Below are 23,190 nucleotides of genomic sequence, written 5' to 3'. Positions count from 1 at the left end.
TGGGTACCACAGTCTCACAATAGGAAATTACAATGCCTCAAATTTAATGGGTTTCATTTTTCAAAGTGAATATTTTGCTTTTACAATCTCTCACTGCCAATGATGCTCTCAGATTAGAACCGATGAGAGTCTTCTTTTATCTAGAAACAAGGCTCTTGGCTATTTACACAGACTGGTTAGCTTTGTCCAACTGAAACAAAGACCACTTGAATTTCTCTTCCTTCTTTATGTTCTAATCCCTTTGATTACTTTAGAAACGGCTCCAAATTCTTTTCATTTTAGCAAGGCAGTGATGGTATGGGGAGAAAACCATGAAAGATCTGAATGCTAGCCCACCAAACCCAGAAATTGGGTGGGTCACCTGAAATCTGACCCCCAGCCTCCTCTACTGTCTTAAAAATTGCATCCTGTATATATTTATCAATCATCTACTATTTATCAGGCTCAGTTATATATTGGGGACACAGTGGCGCAAATAAGCATCCTGGTCCCTGACCTCACAGAGCTCATAGGAAGACAGATTTCCCCTCCCCATCCACAAAACAAAATAGACGTTTGTGATATAAATGTTTCATAAAATTAGTGGGACAGGCAAATAAAAGTATTATTAACATTTGTGTGATTTCTCTATCTGTAGTCTCTTAAATGTTTCCACGAAATTTCTAATAATATCAATTACAATTCAAATGCTTTTCTTATGCATTCTGCCACAGGCCAAGTCAGAGGCACCCTTGTAGGGTTGTGCAGGTCCATAATCATCCCTCTGGAATACCTTAGGTCCAATATATCTTAAATTCAGGTTTTACTTGGATCTCAGGTGATTTGATGCAGAATTTATTAAGTTAACACTCCCAAAGGGAACTGGGACAGATCCCTGTAATCAAACCCAGTATTTCTGCAGTAAAACATATGAATATTCCCATTCAGCAGGATAAATTTTTTAAAGAAACTTTTTAAAAGAAATATATATATATATCTGTACCAGTGGTTGTTTGGATTTCAAAATTGCATTTAAGGAATTGTGAGCCTAAAGCACGTATTGTCGGAAATAAGTAGGACATGCATTGGGGCTTAAAAACCAAATTTATCAAAGATATTCATTACAATTGCATTTGCTACAATGGTATTTGACCTATAGATAACCTAGCTTTATAAATACACTTAAAGCACCTCCAGGTCCATTAATATTTCATTGATCCATAAAATACTCCCAAGTACTTATATTTATCAGCCTCATAGAAAGCTGCATCTGATGTAGAAACTGCACACACACACACACACACACACACACACACACACACAAAGGCAACTCCGGGTTCTGCTACTATTTTCACATGGTGATTTTCTCCTTGAGTGTCTCTTTGCCTCTTTTTATAAGGATACCAATCATATTGGATTAAAGACCCACCCTACTCAGTATGACCACATCTTAACTAATTATATCTGTAACAACCCTATGCTCAAATAAGGTCATATTAAGAGATACTAGGTGTTAGGATTTTAACATATCTTTTTGGGGGACACAATTCAATACATAACAACTGGGATAGCAATAAATAAACATATTGGTCTTTGAAGAGAGAATGAGAGAAATTCAATCATATTGGTGTAAATGAAAGAGGAGAATGGATTGGTTTACATACCTGGGCATACCAGGAGTAGATGCAGCTTCAGGGATAGCTGGATTCAGGAGCCCAAATGCCATCCTACGGGCTTCATCACTAGCAGTCTCTAAGCTCTTATTTCCACTGTATTTGGCTTCATTTTTAGGCAAGCTGTCTCTGTGTGTAGCCCCTAGAAATTGCAGAATTACGTTACCTAGAAGTCCTATTAAGTGCAAGTACAGCAGATGAGAACTAGTCTTCCTCTGGTTTTTGCCAAGTGTAAGACTGAATATTAATGTCATACTTTGGGTCCAATGATCATCTGAACCTACTGCTGAGCACAGAATCTGCTTGAGATTCTCTCTCCCTCTGCTCCTCCCGCTTGTGCTCTCTCTCTCTCAAATAAATAAATAAATCTTTAAAAAAAAAAAAAAGGTTATGCTCAAAAAATCCCAGCCATTCATTTTCTGCCATTCTAATGTCACTTGATGAACAGATGTTGCTCAAAGAATATGTCAATAGCAGTTGGGTTCACCAGCTTTTGCCAACACACATAAAAGAGTTTGTGATTTTAATCAAAATTTGTCATCCACCCAGAACTTAAGAAATGAATTTCCATCAAAAGGAAATTTAAGCTTCTGAAAGTTACCTAGCCCCAGAGCCACGAGGGTGAACTCTAGGTCCAAAAAGAAAATAAAAATCCATCATGACAATTACTTTATTGAATTATTTTAAACTGTAGCATACGGAGAGGGCTCCAATAAATGTCGGCTGCCACACCCACAAGCAGCACTATCCCCATCGCTGATCTTTTTCTTGTTAAACATGCACATCAAGATGCAAAATAGAAGTGTTCCATATCACAGCCCAATGCACTCTCTGTTTCTAGAGGTTCCCAAAATAATCTGCAGCAAATGGAATTCAAGGGAAAATTCTGTTTTGCTAGAGACAGGTACAAACAACCTTTAAAAACTGTCTTATTTGAGGGTTTGCACCTTCCTCACACCCGCTCTTATTTCAATGGATGCAGACCTGAATTTGCTTCAAAATGGAGTTGAGTGGGATGCCCTGATCACAAAACGTTCTGCAATATCTCATTCGTTACAGAGATCACTTCTCTGGCAGCTTCCATCATCTAGAATATAACCCCAGAAAAACCCAGCAAAATGCAAAAGAAATGGTCATCAGCACAGCCAAAATAGGTGTTGCCCAATCTAACCACTTTGCTAATGAGAGAGCGACACTCAGAACCTATGGTCTCTTATTTGACTATCAGTCAAAACCTAACAATCTCAGTGTAACAGTCAAGAGCCTATCAGAAATTAGACAGCATTCTCAAATTAGGATAATTCACAGACAGCTGAGTAAAATTTACAATGCAGCATGGTGTAGGGAAGTTGAAGGAGCTGTTCCCATCTCTAGTCCTGAGGAAGAGGAGGAGAAGTTTCCAGAATCAGGAAGAAGAGACAGCTGTGCAGAAAAGTCTACCTTGAAAGAACAGTGGGCATCAAGGAAACAACCAGCTGAAATGACCCCACAGGAAGGAAGTCTAGGAAATAAATATCCCAGCCTCACTCTCTTCCTTCCTACTTCTTGCCGACCTGCCCAGCTGAAAAGGTGGAGAGGAAAGGAGCTGGTGGATGCCTCCCCTAAAGGCTGGGAGTGGAGAGCAGATCTACAGAGGTCTGGCACACTTGATGGATATCTCAGCCCATGGCAACGTGGAGAAACGAGAAGGGACTGCTGGTAGATAAGGCGCGTGGCTATACCTGGAGGAATAGAACAGTGAAGAAGAAAACAAGACTTACAGTGGACACCAAGATATTCCAGTATGTGGATGGTTCATTCCAAGAGTACAAATTCTCTCCCTAAGGGAATTCAAATAAAAAGCATAAAGAATGGGAACATTTAGGGTAGGGGTCCAATTCTCCCTAGTGCCAGATGACCTCACCATAATATGGATACCTCGATAATTTAAGGACAAGTAGCCCAGAAAGGTTTACAAAGAATTCCATAAACTCATCCTAGGCAAGCAGAGATGTTTGGGACATGTTATGAGGTTTTGCTCCAAAGTGGTTAAAATCAGTTTGCTAACTCACGAGAGACACAATAATAACTGACATCTTCCTGAGTTCTTACGATGCACCAGGAACTTCACATGCAAATGTCATTTCATCCTCACGCCAGCCGCATGAGCTAATATGATCATTTCGTTTGTACTGCTCACAGGACAGTTAAATGAGTAACGGTCCAAGATCCCATAGCCAAGAAGAGAGGGTGCCGGGTTAAAAGCCAGGTCCTCTGGTTCCAGAGCCTGTGACGCTAACCAGACACAAAGCCTCCCAAGCCCACAGCTCCAGCAGTTGCTATCTCTACAACACAATGCAAAGGAGATGATTTTAAAACCGAGAGAAAGAGAGAGGGAGGGAGAGAGAGGAAGGGAGGAAGGAAGGAAGGAAGGGAAGGAGGGAGGGAGGGAGGGAGGGAGGGAGGGAGGAAGGAAGGAAGGAAGGAAGGAAGGAAGGAAGGAAGGAAGGAAGGAAGGAAAGGAGGGAGGGAGGGAGGGAGAGGGAGGAAGGAAGGAAGGAAGGAAGGAAGGAAGGAAGGAAGGAAGGAAGGAAGGAAGGAAGGAAGGAAGGAAGGAAGACAGTGGTGGCCCTTCAGTGAGTCTACAGTATAGAAAACGCACACCTGGGATATTAGTTGTATATTATTTTGTGACACCTCACCATCATTTTAGCAGCTTACAACCCCACTCAGTAATCAGCTGTCTGTTCTGTGGGCCAGAAGCACAGACATAGTATGACTGGGTTTTCTGCTCAGGAGCATATGAGGCTGAAACCCGGGGGTCAGCGGAGGAGCATTCATCTCTGGAAGTTCTGAGGAAGGATCTGTTTCCTAACTCATTCAGGACTGTTGACATAATTCAGTTCCTTAAGACTGGAGGAACTCGAGTCCCCATTTCTTGCTGGCTGTAGACTGGGGCTGCTCACGGCTCATCGAGATCATCCACTACTCCTTGCCATGTGGCCCCTTCCATCTTCACAGCCAGCAATGGAGACGCTCCCTCCTGTCGAACTGCTTTCATTCCGCAAAGGTCTTTCTTCGGTCTTTTTCAAGGACTCGCCTGATTAGGTCAGGCCCACCCAGGACAATCTCCCCATCTTAAGGTCAACTGACTATGCATCTTAATTTACATTGGCAGAATCCTTTTTTTTTTTTCCAGAGAAGGGATATTTCACCACATTCACAGGTTCCTCCCACACTCAAGGGAAAGGGATTACCCAGGGCAAGGATCACTGAGAGCCATATTAGAATTTTGCCTATAATCCCTGGCATTAGTATAGGATGAGCACAAAGCTAGAGCTGGCCCACCCACTTCTAATAACGTATACATAGACATCATTCACTTTGCAACCCTGGACCTGGACTCTATTTGTCCTCCCTAAACTCAGCCTCTTTTATTCAAGTTGCTCATTTCTCTGACCATCAGAGAAGTTTCTTTTGTTAATGTCAGATAATTCTATAGGGTCTACCTCACAGGGTTGTTCTGCAGAGGAGTAAATCCACGTGACTACCGAGGAGGCACAGTGGCGCTCTTAGCTATTAGAATTAATACTGCATTGCTGTTAATACCTTTATTGCTATTCATATTTGAATTATTTAACCAGAATTGAGAGAAGCCCAGACTGAGTTCATAGCACAGCTGAAAAATCTCTGTCGCCTGTGTATTTTAACATGGATTCTGGGAGCAATAAGCCTGGTCACTGATGCATCAACTCAGGAATAAAAGCAAGTGGCCCCTGGCAAGAAAGGAACAAGAATATCTCACATTCCAGCTCCATTTACAAGCCGGCTTATCGCTCTTTATAGATTCCTCAGACAACAAGAGCACAAAGGCTTCCAGAGAGGAATGCCTGAGATACTCTAACATAGGGACAGAAACATTTGTAAGATTCTTCAAAGCACAGAGTCTCCACCCAAAGCAGACAAACAACTGAAACCTGCCCCCCCACCACCCTTGTATACTCTCCAAAGCTTCTCTTTTGCATTTGCTTTAATTGAAACAACGTTGTTTGTCAGGCTACTTCCTATGAGATACAACGTGTAGCAGCTCCTTTTGCTTCTTCACTCAAGGGAAGGCAGGAAAGGAGGTAAGGCGTGGGGCTGTGTGTGCATTACTGGGGACTCGGTCCTTTGTGGAGGCATCACCCTCTTGAACTGGTGAGGGGCGAGGAAGCGTTTTCTGATTTTGTTTCAAGCAGTGGCCTCCAAAGTGGAAAACAGACAGAAAAAAAGACAACGTTAGACCTTCTACTTATACTCATTTTCGTACTAAAAGAAGAAAGAAATGATGCTTTCTTATATTTTTATAAAGCAGGTTGATGCTTGTCTCACTCGCTCTGTGTCAGTTGCATATGGTCCTACCGGAGTCCTGGGTGGAAACAGGATTTCTACAACCTGGGGGGGGGAGGACAGGGACAGTGGAGTTCTGACTCCCTCTAGTCTACAGCTTCTGGAGGCTTCCATGTGCCCAGTAATGTGGATGTTCATACTGCAGTATCTACTCTTCACAAGAGCACCTCTCACAAAAACAACTAGTGGCTTCAAAACTGCTGCAAAGAAATCTGAATTGAAGAAAGTACCAACAATGTAGGCATCTGCATACAACAAGGAAGGGGCAGAGCTGCAGTGTCCCCCACTCCTAGGATGAAATTTTGTCAGTTACGTTGTATTGTAAAAACAAACAAACAACAGAAAAAAACAGTGATGATGAACACAGATCTGTTAAGAAATCAAAGCAAAAACCCATAAAGTTATCAAGAAGATTATTGAAACAATAGATTTACATTTAGACCCATGGTCCAGTATTTTCCATACTAGAATACAGGCTCCAGAAGGACATTATTTCTTTCAACACTTTCTTTCCCCATATTCTCAGCCTGACGCATAGTAGGTATTCTATAAATATCTATTCATCAGTGACTGAGTCTGTAATGATGAATGGGGTAGATTATATTTTCCAAGGATATCCCCGACAACGTCTCCCACCCCACATGTTGGTTTATATATGGTGGTTTATAATGAGCAAATAATAACACCGTATTATTTGCTCATTAGGAGGCATGGTCTAATTCCCCACTTCTTGCATCTGGGCAGGCTTATCACTACTTTGATGGACAGTTTATGGAGGAAGAAACACTGCCTGACTTTTGAGCCTAAGTCAAGCAAAGCCATGTAGCTTCCCCATTGGGTTCTCTTGGGATGCCTGTTCTAAGGGAAGCATGTGGCCAGGTAAGAAGTCCAGCTACAATGAGACCAGTATGGTGGAGAGGGCACATGAGTGTGCCCTGGTCAAGAGCCCCAGCTGAGTCCCAGGGCTACGAGCCATGTGAAGGGAGCCCTTGGATGTCCAGTCCATCAGGTATTCATATGAGTCGACACTGGACTGTACCACATGAAGGGCTCCAAATGGCAACCAGCCCAGTTGAGCCTCTTCCTCATTCCTGACCGGGAAACTGTGTGCAAAATAAAATTGCTGGTTGAAACCACTAAACACAGGGATAACTGGGTACCCAGCCCCAGATGACCATAACAATGGACCTCATCCCAAGAACATGTTAGGTCTTAATGTTTTGAAATAGTAGTATAAAACCAATACAAGTCATCAAACATGTAAAACTAAGCATGCAGTTCATGGTTAATACTAATTTTCTTTAGAGAGAGCAAAGAGGTTTCTGCACTATTCATGAATAAAATAATTTGATTGTAAGTCATTGATTTCAGTTTCATCTTATTTAAAATTCTAAGTTTTTTTTTTTTTTTAAGGTTTTTTTTTTTTTTTTTAAATTTTATTTATTTATTTGAGACAGAGAGAATGAGAGAGAGAGAGCACATGAGAGAGGTGAGGGTCATAGGGAGAAGCAGGCTCCCCGCCGAGCAGGGAGCCTGATGCGGGACTCGATCCAGGGACTCCAGGATCATGACCTGAGCCGAAGGCAGTCGCTTAACCAACTGAGCCACCCAGGCGCCCTAAAATTCTAAGTTTTTATTTTATGCTTTACAGTGGACAATAAGATATTGGCACACTAGTGCAAATACATAATTTGTAAAGAAATATATAAATATTGGGGGTGCATGTGCAAAGTATTTTAAAATTGGGTTATACAATTAACTTACTAGCCACTGAGAAATTAACAAAATAAACCTCGTCCAACTTTCTGCATAAAATTTCAGATGGTTCTTGGACTTCTCTCACCCAGGCCTGAACCTCACTTTAAGAAATCCCACCCTCAGAACAAAGAATCCAATCAAGAAATGGGCAGAAGACATGAACAGACATTTTTTCAAAGAAGACATCCAAATGGCCAACAGACACATGAAAAAGTGCTCAGTATCGCTTGGCATCAAGGAAATCCAAATCAAAACCTCAATGAGATACCACCTCACACCAGTCAGAATGGCTAAAATTAACAAGTCAGGAAATGACAGATGTTGGCGGGGATGCGGAGAAAGGGGAACCCTCCTACACTGTTGGTGGGAATGCAAGCTGGTGCAGCCACTCTGGAAAACAGTATGGAGGTTCCTCAAAAAGTTGAAAATAGAGCTACCATATGATCCAGCAATTGTACTACTGGGTATTTACCCCAAAGATACAAAAGTAGGGATCCGAAAGGGTACATGCACCCCGAAGTTTATAGCAGCAAAGTCCACAATAGCCAGACTGTGGAAAGAGCCAAGATGTCCATCGATAGATGAATGGATAAAGAAGAAGTGGTATATACATACAATGGAATATTATGCAGCCATCAAAAGGAATGAGATCTTGCCATTTGCAACGATGTGGATGGAACTGGATGGTATTATGCTGAGCGAAATAAGTCAAACAGAGAAAGACATGTATCATATGACCTCACTGATATGAGGAATTCTTAATCTCAGGAAACAAACTGAGGGTTGCTGGAGTGGGGGGTGGGGTGGGAGGGATGGTGTGACTGGGTGATGGACACTGGGGAGGGTATGTGCTCTGGTAAGTGCTGTGAATTGTGCAAGACTTGAATCTCAGATCTGTACCTCTGAAACAAATAATGCAATATATGTTAAGAAAGAAAAAAAAAGAAGGAGATAGCAGGAGGGGAAGAATGAAGGGGGGGAAATCGGAGGGGTAGACGAACCATGAGAGACGATGGACTCTGAAAAACAAACTGAGGGTTCTAGAGGGGAGGGGGGTGGGAGGATGGGTTAGCCTGGTGATGGGTATTGAGGAGGGCACGTTCTGCATGGAGCACTGGGTGTTATGCACAAACAATGAATCATGGAACACTACATCTAAAACTAATGATGTAATGTATGGGGATTAACATAACAATAAAAAAATTTAAAAAAAAAAAAAGAAATCCCATCCTCGGGCACTGGGGGCTCAGTCAGTCAAGCATCCAACACTTGATTTGGGCTCAGATCATGATCTCAGGGTCCTGAGATACAGCCCCTAGTTGGGCTCCACGCTCAGTGCAGAGTCTGGTGCCCCTCTCCATCCTCCTCTGCTCCTCCCTCCCCCAAGTAAATACATAAATCTTTAAAATAAAAATAAAGACTATTTGACTCCAGGGATGAGGGAGAAATCACAGTGGCCACCAGTCATGTCAGAGTTGCACTCTCTTCCTCCCAGTAGGAGGAGGATTGGTTCAAATATTTCCAACCAGCTCATGAAGAAGGTGTAATAATAAAGCTCGGTTGTCACATCAAATCCTATCAGGATGGAGTGGGTGTCCACCATCTGCAGCTGTTTCTCTGTAAGCATAACAACTTTTCTCTAGAACCTTCTGTGAGACGCTTGAGGACTGCCAGTCTCACCGTAGCTCTGGGAGTGATCTAAATCCTTCCCCTAGTTCTCTTTCCTAATCCACAGGAATGTGAAGTACTTAGCCCATTTTAACTGAGTCTTAAATCACATAAAAAGGTAAACATGTTGCTTAGCAAAAAAAAATACCATGAATAAAATGGGAAGATAACAATATACAAGGAAGAATGCTTGCAACACGTTTGACAGACTGACAGTTAATCCTTAAGATACAAAGAATTCCTACAAATTAATAAGAAAAGGACCAACGATCCATTAGCTAAATGGACAATTACAGGACAGGAAATCTAAATGATAGTAAAACTTCAATAAAAACAACAAAATAAACAAAAACAAACAAACACAATATGTTTCACCCATTAAACTGACAGACAGTATTAAATGCAAAAAATGTCCTGGGCTGGTGGTTTGGGTTACAGACTGGTGAGAAAGTGAAGTCCTGTAAACTTTCCACAAAGTACTCTTCTCTGTTTACTTAAGCGGAATACATACATACTCTTTGACCCAGTGATCCCACCTTTGGAAATACATCTAAAAGCAACAGTGTACCAGAGTATGTAAATAAAGAGGTGTGTGTATCCACACATGCACACAGATAGGTGTGCTCGTATCTGGTTATCAAACCATAGGAAAAGGAATCAAATATGCATTAGGCTGTTAATATCAGTAACTTAATAGAGACAGCGTTGAAGGGGAGTAGAGACAAAAATCCCATATGCTACATCGCTGCACTTATTATAATGAACTAGTGTTTATTTTGTAACTTTTTCTTTAAATGAAGAAAAAAAATAGACACCTTGTAACTTTGCTGTGTGATCTTAAAACAAGTCAGGTCTGAATCACACCCTTCCACGGCACAGAGAAGAGTTTGGGGAAGAGCGTGGTCTTTCAAAAGCCAGGGTTCCACATGGTGGACGCTCCTGACCACTGGGGATGGGAGGGGCAGATGTGGCAGGGGAGGAGATAGGGGGGAAGAAGATTATGAAAAAATTAAACTCTTGGAATTTTGCACTTCAAAGCCATGCTAAATAAATAAGAAACAATGATGAGAACTTCTTTTCACATGAAATACCTTCTCACACTCCATAAGTTAGAAATGTATTTGCAAATGGCCAAGTACATATTTTCCAGTATTAAAAAAAATATATATGCAATTTAGGTAAAGACTCAGAACATTTTTTAAGCACCTCCTGCCAGTCAGACACCCTCCAGCTGCTTTCAGATATCGACTTAATCTTCAAAACATGAGTCAATGCTTGCCGTGATTCACACCTTAGTTTGAAATACCATTATGAGCCAATCGTTCTGAGGGAGATTTTTCTGGAACACATGGGATTTTTGCCTGAAAGCGATGTTTTCTTTTGGAGTCTTTGGGCAGCAAGTGTCAAAAAACTAATTTAATCTTATTTAAGCACAAAGGGGTCTTTATGTTCTTTCATACCATAGAAGTTTAAGTGATAAGCCTACCTTCAGGTAAGGCTGAATCCAGCAATGCCAAGATTTCATCAAGACTCTTTATTGATTCCTCATCTCTGTTTCCCTTAATATTGGCTGTGTTCTCTGGGTGACTCTCCCCTCAGGCTTCCATCCTACGGATTTTGCGGTCCTGGTGAAAAGATGGCTTCTTGTTCCCAAAAGAGCCCATTAAGGTGCTGGCATCGCTATCATTGGCCACGCTTGGAGCAGTTATCACACCTGGAGCAGGACTAGGAGTCAGACCTCCCCAGACTTTATGGATCAAGATGAGGGCAGCATGACTCCCCGAAGGAAATCTGAGGGCTGGACTTGGGACAAGCAACATAACAGATGTTCCATTTCAGGGGCATACAGAGAAGGAGTGATTCAGGCCATGGAGCCCCCCAGACTCTCAGGTGTCATCCTGGAGCACAAAGCCTGCCATGTGGAGAATATGAAAATAAATGAGAAATCAAGGAACGCCAAGAAGCCAGGCGGTCACACAAGGATAGTGGAAACACCTGACCTGCCAATTCAGAATGACTGGTGATGCTTGCACAAGTTAGCATCGGAGAGCCCTGGGATCTAAACTCAGTTTCAAAGAACACTGTGCTATCACTTGCCCACAAACCTGGGGGCTGTGTGACTGTGTGGGATGCTTTAACTTCTCTGCACTTCATTTCCTTGTATCAGGAAAATGGAGCTGAGTCCAGGACCAACCCCCCGGACTTCCGGCCAGCATTAAATGACATTACATTTTCTTCAACAGTTGCGTAATGGAGCAGTTAAGGAGGTGTGGGGGAATGGAATCTGACTGTCTGAGAGGAGTTTTGATTCTCCTGCTACCCGGCTAAGTGAGCTCGGGCAATTTATTTAGCTGCTCTGAAATTGCTTCCTTGCCAGGAAGAAGTGAAATTGATAATTGTACTTGCCTCCTCTATTTTTTGTGGGACTGACAACACAGGTGTCGCATACTGTTCCTGACATTAGTGAACGCTCAACATATGGTAAAGGTCATTCTTCTGGGTCTCTATTCCCGTGAGTCCTTGTTGGTCTCACTTCCATGAGGACAAGGACTTTCCTCTACCTTAGTTGCTGCTGTAAGTCAGAACAGAGCCTGACACATAATAGATGTTCGATAAAGGCCCTCAGCCTTCTCATTTGTAGCTTCCCACATTCTCTACATTTTCTGATTGGGATTTATATTCAGTAAATAGTTACTGAACAACCATTTTGTTTCAGATACTGCCCTATGCTCTGGGAACAGAGCAGTAAACAAGACATGCATAATGATTTCTCCTAGGAGCTTATATTCCCACAGAGAGAATAAGGGGGGGGGGGGCTATACTTCAGAAGGAAATAAGGAAATAATGAAATCTATGAAAGAAAGAAAGTCCAGTGATAACAAGGAGCTGGGGGGGGGGGTAGTTCAGAGGATAGGAAGGCTCCTTAGAAGGTAGCTCTTGAGCTCACCCCTAAAGATGGGAAGGAGCCAGCCATGGAAAGAGCTAATAGAGGAGAATCCGAGGTAGAAATTGGGGGGTGGTGTTATGGGTTGAATTGCCTCCCCCAAAAGATATGCTGAAGTCCTAACTCCTTGTACATGTGACACGACTATTGGGAAATTGGATCTTTGAAAATATAATCAAGTTAAAATGAGGTCATACTCAATTAGGGTGGACCCTAATCCAATGACTTCTTATAAAAAGAGAGAGAGAGAGAAGAGACACACAGAGGGAGATGGCCATGTGACAATGGAGGCAGAGATTGCAGGGATGTGTCTACAAGCCAAGGAGTGCCAAGGATTTCTGGTACACCAGAAGCTTGGAGAAAGGCATGGAATAGATTCTCCCCTAGAGCCTTCAGAGGGAGCACAGCCCTGATGACACCTTGATCTCAGACTCCTAAGCCTCCAGAACTATGAGAGAAGACATGTCTGTTGTTTTTACCCACCTTATTTGTGGGACTTGGTTAGGGCAGCCCTAGGAAATGTGTATGATGGTAATAAAAGACATGCTCGGGGGACAGAAAGGAAGAGGAGGGATGCTGGTCTGCAGGAAGAGAGAATAAGAAGAGAGCTCAGAGTTAGGAGAAGCAGAATCAGGTAGGACCTTGTGGACCACAGTGGGAATACTGCTGGCTCCTTGGCCTGGGACTGGAAACCAGGGAAGGACCAGGTCTGTCCTGTGTTTTTCAAAAATCACTGAGGCATCTACGACAGGGGTACAAGTTCTCCTGGCGATACTCATCTCTGTTAAGAGCCTGGGGTGATGGGGGCTCCTGGGTGACTCAGTCGGTTAAGTGGTTGCCTTCGGCTCAGGTCATGATCCCAGGGTCCTGGGATTGAGCCCCACTTCGGGCTCTCTGCTCACTGGGGAGCCTGCTTCTCCCTCTGCCTCTGCCTGCAGCTCCCCCTGGTTGTGCTCACTCTCTCTCTCTGTGTGTCAAATAAATAAATAAAATCTTAAAAAAAAAAAATAGAGCCAGGGGTGGCTTTTAATACCTTAATCGGCAGCATCGTTTGCATGCTGAAACCAGGGACCATTCACTGAGTTCAGTGAGCCCAGGAGCATCCTGCAGAACCAGGAGTTGCTCAGAAAACATGACAGATGCTATATTTTTCCTTGCACCCTCAGATCTTTCTACCTCAAACCATAATCTGCCATCATGCTTCCACACTAAATTCACTAATACTGTTCCAGAAGTGATGCACATCTCTTCTATGAATATAGATAATATACATATATGTAAACATACACATTTTGCACAGAATCCTAAATCCATGGGCAGGGAATACTTAGGAGGGTTTAAACCGGTTATCGGTTCCTGCTACCTACGGTCAAACCTCGGTGGTTATTTTTTTTTTTCTCTCTCTCTCTAAGCATAAAAATACTGCATTTTGTATGTTTTTCCCCACTGTGATCATTCTGGTTTTGTGACTGTGTATTAGTTCTGTGTATTAGTTTCCCTGGCAACATGGTAGACTTGGCTCTGATTGGCCAGGTTGTCAGTTCATTGTCAGAGCCGTGGGCCCAGTTTTGAGTGGTGGAAGTGTGTGTGTTAACCTGAGCTCTACAGGCAAGCTCGGCCAGGGAATCCTGATCCAGCAGAACCTCGGCATCCTCTCTGCCTGCCAAAAGGACCCTTCCTCCACCTGCTGTGAATGTCCCTCACCTTGCTTTTGGGAAAATGCATGTGTTCCTCTATATCTTTAAAATATCTGTTAGGAAATGTGCTCAGCATTGCTATGTTCAGCGCTTGGTGCAGAATATATTTATTTATAATGAGAAATTAATTCTCAGGGAAGCTAAGGGAGAATAGTCCCATTGCTGGACCATGGGGCTAGAGCCCAGTACAGAGCCTGAATTCAGGTGTGCTGGGCAAAAGGAAGCAGGCACAGACTCAGGCAAATGTTTGTTTTCCTGACAATACTTTTCATTCGTAAAGAGCCTTACCTTAAGAATGAGGTCCTAGCATCACAGTATGCAAAAGATTTAAACTGGGACAAAATTATAGCCCAGTTTATGCCAACAATATCGAATCATCTATTTATTCAATGTATCAGATATGTCATTTACTCATTAGAGTCTGGTTCTTTCACTGACCAATTATGTAGGAAAAAAGCAAAGCCCTACCTCTAGCTGAAAATCTTTATGGACCAATGAACAAAGAATCCCAATACAGAGTAAATTTATACAGAATGATGCCTTAAAAAACAATAGCTGTATTTTTCTTATTTGCACAACTGTCTAAGTTGCCCTCCCTGGCTCACTTTCCAAAACCCTCGTGTTTTCAAAGGAAGCATATCATTGATGCCTGGACCTACCACACTCTCTGCATTTGAGCATATTATATTTAACCACACTGCCTGGCCAGCATAATCTTAATATAGATGTAAAAGTCATTGGCAAACAGTCATTTTTCACCTGGGTTAAGTGTTACAGTATGTTCAGTAAAGCTAACATTTAGGCTGTCCAATTTCAAAGGGAAAAAAAACCTGAAGGGAAAAGAGACAAGAAGCACATTCTAGATAGTCTTCCTAAAAAGATGATTACATAGTAATAATTAATTCCTCTGCTAAAGTTACGGAGGGGGTGGGGGGAGTACCTTCTAGAACTTACAGTTTTCCCCCATTGAGAACAAATGCCTTCTTCATTGTGCACAGAGCAATGAGAGAATCAGAATGTGATCAGGGAACCAACCAACTCCTTCAGGACTGAGGCAACAGACCAAGTGACATTAGCTTTCAAATTCTGCATGCCTTCTAAGGTATCACCTTGTGTGGTTGGATTTTGCCAGCGAGTCCTGTTTGCAAGCCTATCAGTAGCTCATGCCGAATAAACAGGATTTATAAATCCACCAGTAACACAATCACACAGCCTTAGATTTGTACAGGAAGAGTTAATTCGTTAAGCATCCATATTTGAAATGTATCACAATTTTTTATAATCCTTCTTTGGTATGTTTTTATTGCCTAAGAAATAAAAGGGGACGCCCCCAAATGGTACTGATCTGGGCCTCTCTACCCCTGAGAGACCTGCTCATGCCGGGATTTGCCCCCAGGGAAAGTTCCCAGGGAATGATCCTCTCTTGGTTGGGGGGGTGGGGGGTGGGGGGCTTGGGTAAGCAGAAGCTTCCCCATCCAGCCCCAGCCTTTACTGCCTGAAAGCCACCCTCCCCAACCTCTCGCTTCCTACAACTCTAGACCACAGACAAGTGCCCAGATCTCCGCATTCAGATTTCCAGAGAAGATACAGCAGAGCAAGAAAATGAAAAAGATGATGCAAGATTGTGTGGCCAGCAGTAGTTGAAAGGGAAAAAAAATAATAATAATAAGGGCCGGGTGGGAAAGGGAGGTAGGAAACAACAAAACCTCATCTGGAGCCAACAGAGCTAATTTGAGAGAAAGCAAAGAATGGAGCCCAAATGAAAGATTCTGCGAAAATCCAGGCAGAAGACGCAGTGACGAGCGAGGAGACAAAAAGACGCGGGCATTAATAAAACAGAGGGAAAATGAAAACGCAACACAAAGCCCCACGGTTCTACATACAAGCCAAGGTACATACACACGCCAATAAAAGCAGGCAAGTGGGGAACAAAGGATGTCATAGCAACCTCAACGAGCCCCGTTATGCTACCAACTGCGGTGCTCCTGGTCATCCATCAAGGAGCCTCCGGGATCCAAACACGGAATTCACACGGGGAGGGCTGTGGCCACCCCAGCCGGAGGTGTCTGGGCCCCTGCAATGCACCCTGGCCTCCCTTTCTTCCTTCCTCCCCACCTAAAATCCAAACGAGGTCTGTGCCAAGCCTCTGCCTTTCTTCCCTCAACAGCTGCTTTTCTGAAATGCAGGGAAACATAATCTGGACACAGCATCCTGACACACTCGTGTTCCCCAATCACGTTTCCCCAACTGTTTCCGATCGGGGTAACACGGCCCTCCCCTGTGCTCTCTAAATCTCCCCTGACCCTTTGAAAACAAAGGCAAGATAATAACAAAAGGGGTGGGGGGAACGCACATAAATGCATTTTGCTTGATCTTGCAAAATCAAGCATCCCACCATTGGGATTCATTTGGGATTGTGGATTTCCAGTGGGATACACAGCTCATTTACCTGTGCCTAATTCAAAAGAGAAATGCTCATTTCCTTCCACCTCGATCTTCTACTTTAATTACAGGTCTCTTCTTTATTAATGGACAATTGTTGCTTTCTACTTTCTTCTGGTTTGAGTGGGGGAAATACTGTGACTCTGGTAAAAAAAAAAAAAAAAAAAAAGGAAAGATAAGTGTTTCACCAGCAAGACTTGGAAGGCTGTAGAAAATAAGAGAACTTTTACAAGAACCTAATGGAGATATTGACATGTGTGTCTGGAAATCTAAACTTAGCAAAGTGTAAGTCAAGAACAGCCTTTCTCACTTTATTTCTGTATCTGGAAAGTTTCAGCGGCTGGTACCACATGAATATTTATTAATGCATTGTGAATCAGAACCTGTGATTATTACTCAAACTATCTTTTTACCTTACAAGCTTCAACTCAGAAGAATAAAAACACATCTGCTTTTGCTCTTCCCATATTTTATTCAATGTTTTAACAGCTTTGCTGTAAATATCTCATCCATTACGATTCAGTTGTGACTATATCGGCTTCACATCTCCTGTTTTATTACTGTCATCACGGTTAAACAACACACGGTTAATTCTGTTAACTAACAAGTTCATTGTTCCAGCTAGTCAGCGATCTCCCGTTTGTTGGGTCCACACGTTGAGAGAATTGGTTATAAATCAAAGAAGGGCCTGAGTGAGGTGTATTCCTTTTGTTCAGATGAGTGGGTCATTATTTGAGATGGTCATTTAATATGCTGTCACCAAAGAAGTGGGTCAATCTGAAGATAGGGCCAAATCCAATCGTATTAGATGAAGAGATTGCACAACCCTCAAAGAATTCAGCTCTGGAATATGCAAGCATCCTGAGAGCCTCAGATTCTCTGCATGAATCCTGCACCTCCTTGATAACCACCATCCAATGCCGACCTTATAAACCTGTCTTCTTCCAGAGTCTTCCCAGCAGAAACATGCTATTTTTTTTTCCTCTAGAATATGATTAGTTTGTCTGTCAGTGTGGTCTGACAGTCAGGAATGTGGGTTTTGAAGTCCAGCAGACTTGGTTTGCTGCCCAGCTCTTGACATTTGCCAGTTGTAGGGACTTGGATGATTTACTCAGCATCCATGACCCTCATCTATAAAATGGGAGCAGTAACCACACCTACTCATCAGGTGGTTCTGACACTGGAAGGAGAAAATGTGTATAAAGTTCTGTATCAGTAAAGATTCAGTGCAGGAAATAGGAACCACTACAGCTATTTCAAGCATGAAATGAGTTAATTTGGGTATTAGGTATGCTATCTATTATTATGATAATGTCAAAACACACCATTGGTTTAAGACAATGAGCATTTATTTAAATCACGGGTCTGCAGGTCAGAGATTTGGGCTTGGCTTGGCTGAGCTGTTCTTTTGTTCATGGTAGACTCACTCCATGTCTTTCTGTTGAGTGGTGCGTCCGGGTCAAATGTGTAATTCTCCAGTAGGATGGCCCAGGCACTTTCCTGGCAGAGGCAGGGGAACAAAAGGACTTCTTCTTGGGTGATGTTTGCTAGCATCCCATTGGCCAAAGCAAGTTATGTGTTCAGCCCATAGGTGAGGGTTGGGGTAGATAGAAAGTCCACCCAAGGTAGCTGGATGCGAGGGTGAAAAACCATTCTGGTTTTCCAGAGCCTGAGGGGTTTCGAAGGATACAGGACTTTAGTGTTAAAACTGGGACAGTCCTAGACAAACCAGGATGCACTGGGGTCACTGTGTTAGCACATTTATGGAGCAAGAACATGGACACAAGGAGGGTTAAGAATCATAGCCTTGGAGCGCCTGGGTGGCCCAGTTGGTTAAGCGTCTGCCTTCGGCTCATGTCATGATCCCAAGGTCCTGGGATCGAGCCCCATGTGGGGCTTCCTGCTCAGCGGGATCCTGCTTCTCCCTCTGCCTCTGCCCTTCTGCCCTGCTCATGCTCATTCTCGCTCTCTCTCTCAAATAAATAAATAAAATCTTAAAGAAAAAAGAATTGTAGCTTTATGAAAGGGACTTTGGAGTTGCCTATCAAATCGTTGGAAGGATTGGAAAAGGAACTATTGGTCTAAAAGTCATGGCACTGTTTTTGCTGCTGTTATAGCTTCGGCTATTAGCCCTACCAACTTGGCAACCAGACACTGGAACAGGGCAACAGGCTACCATGGAATCGTCGTGTGGTGCCTGCTTGTGAGCCATCATGGTCACAGGAGGTATCTCCCCCACTCCCACCTTCCAGAGTTCCATGAGGGCAACTGATGAAGACAGCCTAACTCTAACCCAGAGCTCTGATGACAGGAGAACATGGGAAGTATGCCCTTGAGCTTTCCAACCTCCTAGAAGAGGAGAAAGAAATGGAGCACGAGTGGCTCGGTCCACAAAGGCTCACATGAACGTCAGGCTCATGGGGAATGTCACCTGTTGTGGTGCTGGTCAGATTCATTCATATTGAGTCATTCATATGACCTGCTTCGAATCCCTAGGTCTGTAACCCTCTCTCTGGCTCAGCTAAAATTATAGGCAGACAGGTTACCTTCTAAGATACCTGATTCCCAGAAGACTACCCTCAGAAAGGCAGAATCATTATAAAGAAAATGGTTTTTATAGCATTTCAATTCCCAAGGATAACTGGGGAATTTTTAAGAAGGCACATGCCTTTCTTCACCTTGTTTTGCTTTAGGTATTATTGGGTTTTTTTCTTTTCTTTTCTTTTCTTCTTTTTTCTTTTTTTATTCCTCTTCTTCTGAAAATTATCTGGGTATTCTCAGAGTCTGAAAGGTTTTGTTCAGAATCTGGGAGATTTAAATCAGTTCTCATCACTTTAGCCCTGCTGACTTCTTTGTAATCACACATAGTTACAAAATAAATAAGGAAAAAAAGAATGAATTCTGAAAGCATCTGAAATGAGCATCATAGATCTTGGCCTGTATCTGACCTATTCTCAAGGAAGAAAGAAACAACACACCTTTCTTAAGAAGGTCACTTGAGTCTACTGATTTCAAAACACAAATGAGCTGAATTTATTAGGGAAAACTCCGGTTCATTAGAGATAATTTTTCCAAGATACAGTTCCTTAAGAAAAACATACCTTCGCTGTGATTCTAAATCTGTCTCCTGAGAAAATCTCAGATGCCTGCTGATCAGTTTGAATTCTCTGCCGCCTTTAGCTTTCTGGCTGCATGTTAGAAATCATTTTAAATGAATTGAATAAAATTCACAAGTGTTATATGCCAGCAAATGATGAACTCACAGGAAATATGACTCAAATCCACTTTTTGCATTTTGGTTTTTTTCCCCTCATAATAAATAGAAATGAACAAATGTGGCTTTAATGACATCTTGGAGTGAGAGCTTTTATTGATATATTATCAGTCGGAAGCGTGTAATGCTTCAGTGAAGTAAACTCCATTCCGCATATTTATAACCAGATTGAAAAAGGTGTGTTTGTTATTTTGTGTGACACTTCCTAATGATAGTGAAGTTTTGTATATGAAGATATACATGCACCATCATAAAAATGAACAATATTTCAGCTTACAAAATGTTTCTCTGATTGAAGATGTTTTTGTACTTACTTAGTTTCCAATTACTTTTTTAACCTGTGCTCACAAACTTACAAATGCCTTTTCCTCATTCCTGTAAAGTTGTAAACAGATGCTTCCAACAGTGTCAGTTAAAACAAAATGGGGATCTCCTGTTTTAGAGCTGTAAGTCCTTCTCTGGGCAGCTGAGGTTCTTGGTCATTAGCTAATTACTGTCTGTATCAGGTCCAACTCTTTGGGTTGCAAAACACAGGAACAGGCTTAAGAAAAGAGGGGGCCTTGTGGCTCCAGAGTACAGGGCTGGTTTCACACACCGTGGGGTGAAGGTGTTCAGTGATGTCACCAGAACCTTGTATCTCATCGTCGCTCATCTTTGCTTTCTGATTTGTGTTAGATTTCTTTCAAACCAGGGTCCACAAAGTCACAAGATGATAACAATAGCCCCAGAACATACACTCTGTCTCTGCATCTGTCTCTGTCTCTCCCCCTTCTCATCCCCAACCAACTGAAGAAAACACAAGAGTCTGCCTGCTCTTGGCTCAAACTGCTCCCATGCATACTCCTGAACCAACTGGGCGACCAGGGGTGTATTAGCCACCTATTGCTCTGTAACTAATTATGTTTGAAAGCTTAGCAGCTTAAAACAACATTCATTTACTACCTCAAAGTTTCGGTGGGTGAAGGATCCAAGTGTGGCCTAACCAGGTCCTCCAACTGAGCATCCCCAACAGGCTGCAGTCAAGGTGTCAGCCTGCCTCGAGGTTCAGCTGGGGCTGGGTCCGCTTGCAAGTTCACTCAGTGTGTGGGCAGGATGTACTTCTTTGTGGGCTATTGGACTGAGGGCCTTAGTTCTTCCTTGGTTGTTGGGCAGAGGCCACTGTCTGCTCTTTGCCACGAGTGTCTCTCCATTGGGCCGTTCACAATATGGCCGCTGGCTTTATCAGAAGGAGCAAACGAGAGCGGGAGAGAATTGGGGAGGGTATGTGCTATGCTGAGCGCTGTGAAGTGTGGAAGACTGTTGAATCACAGACCTGTACCTCTGAAACAAATAATACATTATATGTTAAAAAAAAAAAAAAAAAAAGAAAGAAGATAGCAGGAAGGGAAAAATGAAGGGGGAGGAAATCGGAGGGGGAGACGAACCGTGAGAGACTACAGACTCTGAGAAACAAACTGAGGGTTCTAGAGGTGGGGGGATGGGTTAGCCTGGTGATGGGTATTAAGGGGGGCACGTTCTGCATGGAGCACTGGGTGTTATGCACAAACAATGAATCATGGATCACTACATCAAAAACTAATGACGTAATGTATGGTGATTAACATAACATAATAATAAAAAAAAAAGGAAAAAAAAAAGACGCAAAGACAGAAAGATAGAATTCGGTTTTCAATCCTAGTCTTGGAAGTAACATCCCATCACTTCTGCCAGTTTTATTCATTATGAACAAGTAAATTAGGAACTAGCCCATACTCAAGAGGAAGGAGTCGCACCAAGGAGTGAATATCAGGAGATGAGATCATGAGAGCTATTCCAGAAGCTGCCTACCACAAAGGATAATTAAATGTGCTGACTGATCTAAATATGAATTTTCCATATCAAGATACAGGCTTTGTTAACAACTGTTTTTGTCTGTATAATGATTTATTGAGTGGATATATCAAAGCTTACTTAACTTTTTTTAATTTAGTAAACTGAATTGTTTATAATAGGTTTTAAAATTTTCTCTGGTATTACAGATAAAACTGTGGTGCGTCTTTCTTTGAAAATCAATTGATAATCATATCCAGGAAATCCAGACTCAAATGCTCACAGGGACATCTGAATGTTGTCCCTCTAATGGGACACTAGTCACTCATGTCCAGCTTCCTGCCAACATGTGGGGAGATGAACCCTGATCTCCTGCTTCTTCAAGCAAAATAGGAAATTCCTATTTGTATATGAACTGTCCTATTGGCTCCACTAAAAACAAAATACACTTGGCCAAACAAAACTGGTCTGCAGGCTGGATTTGATACACCGACTACCATTTGAGACTGACAACCTAGTGGCTGTAATTCGGAAATCAACCCTAAGGGGGAAAAGAAACAGGAAATGGCAAAACTATGGAAATAATAAAAAGATGAGTGGTTGCCAGGGGTTAGGGGAAAGGGAGTGATGAACAAGCAGAGCACTGAAGATTTGTAGGGGAATGAAACTATCTGTATGATACTCTAATGGTGGAGATGTATCATTATACATTTGTCAAAATATGGAGCGTGCCCCACACCAAGAGTGAACCCTGATGTACACCATGCACTCTGGGTGACAATGATGTGTCCATGTAGGTTCATTGTTGCAGCAGGTGTACATTCTGGTGGGGGAGGTGAATAGTGGGGAAAGGCTATGGGTGTGTGGGGGCAGGAAGGGGCACATGGGAACTCTCTGTACCTCCTGCCTAATTTTGCTGTAAACCAAAAACTGCTCTAAAAATATATTTTAAAAAACTGGAAATAAAGGAGTAGGGTTATGTATAATTTTTTTCTCTTTAATTTTCCAAACATCCTTCAACAAGCAAATGGCACAGGCAGCCTTCACTTTGCACAGTAATGCAGGACTATAAAAATGACTTTGCAAGCCAAAACTGTGCAAAGCATTATTAATAATCAGTGGTAAAAATTCTAATCGCTCCATGACCTTTAAAAATGTTTGCCAAAGCATTAAAACTGCCTTACTGTTGCTTATAAATGTATACAAAAATGGGAAAAAAAATAGTACAACTGAAATGTACTTCATACACTATACTTTAATCGTTACAAACATGAGAATGAATGCATCCATGTCTTCGTGAAAGTTAATCAAGTACTTTGAATACTGCCGGTTGGTCTTCTTCAAATTATATATCTTAGGAAACAAAAAGAACATCTTTCCCATGCCTTGGTGAATTGGCATACTGAATTTTAAGTCTGGATCAGCTTCCAACACTTTGATCTTAGTGCTTTCAATGTCATGAACCATCTCTGAGAGTTCATTTCTAAATGTGAAGTTTTTGCCGGCGTCACTTCCTCTGGGACACCTTCCTCCTGCTTGTCACGAAGTTCAAGGTCAACTTCCTCCCCACGAAGTTCC

At 42.4% G+C, this 23,190-nt stretch overlaps 1 protein-coding gene across 3 annotated transcripts in view; it reads right to left on the bottom strand.

Moving 5' to 3' along the window:
• Positions 1–1,692, bottom strand: part of TSHZ2 (teashirt zinc finger homeobox 2) — a 739,565-nt gene extending 737,873 nt beyond the window's left edge. For 2 of the 3 annotated variants that reach the window (XM_078057311.1, XM_078057312.1), the window contains exon 1: positions 1,644–1,690. The gene's annotated coding sequence lies outside the window, so the exon portion shown is untranslated. Of the gene's footprint in view, positions 1–1,643 lie in introns of all 3 variants that reach the window. The other variant, XM_078057314.1, reaches the window with a different exon arrangement.
• Between the last annotated feature and the right edge of the window lie 21,498 nt (positions 1,693–23,190).

Source organism: Halichoerus grypus, chromosome 10, assembly GCF_964656455.1.
Source record: "Halichoerus grypus chromosome 10, mHalGry1.hap1.1, whole genome shotgun sequence".
Classification (NCBI taxonomy): domain Eukaryota; kingdom Metazoa; phylum Chordata; class Mammalia; order Carnivora; family Phocidae; genus Halichoerus; species Halichoerus grypus.
Note: the sequence above shows the minus strand (reverse complement) of the source record. Positions and strands in the feature narration are given on the sequence as shown.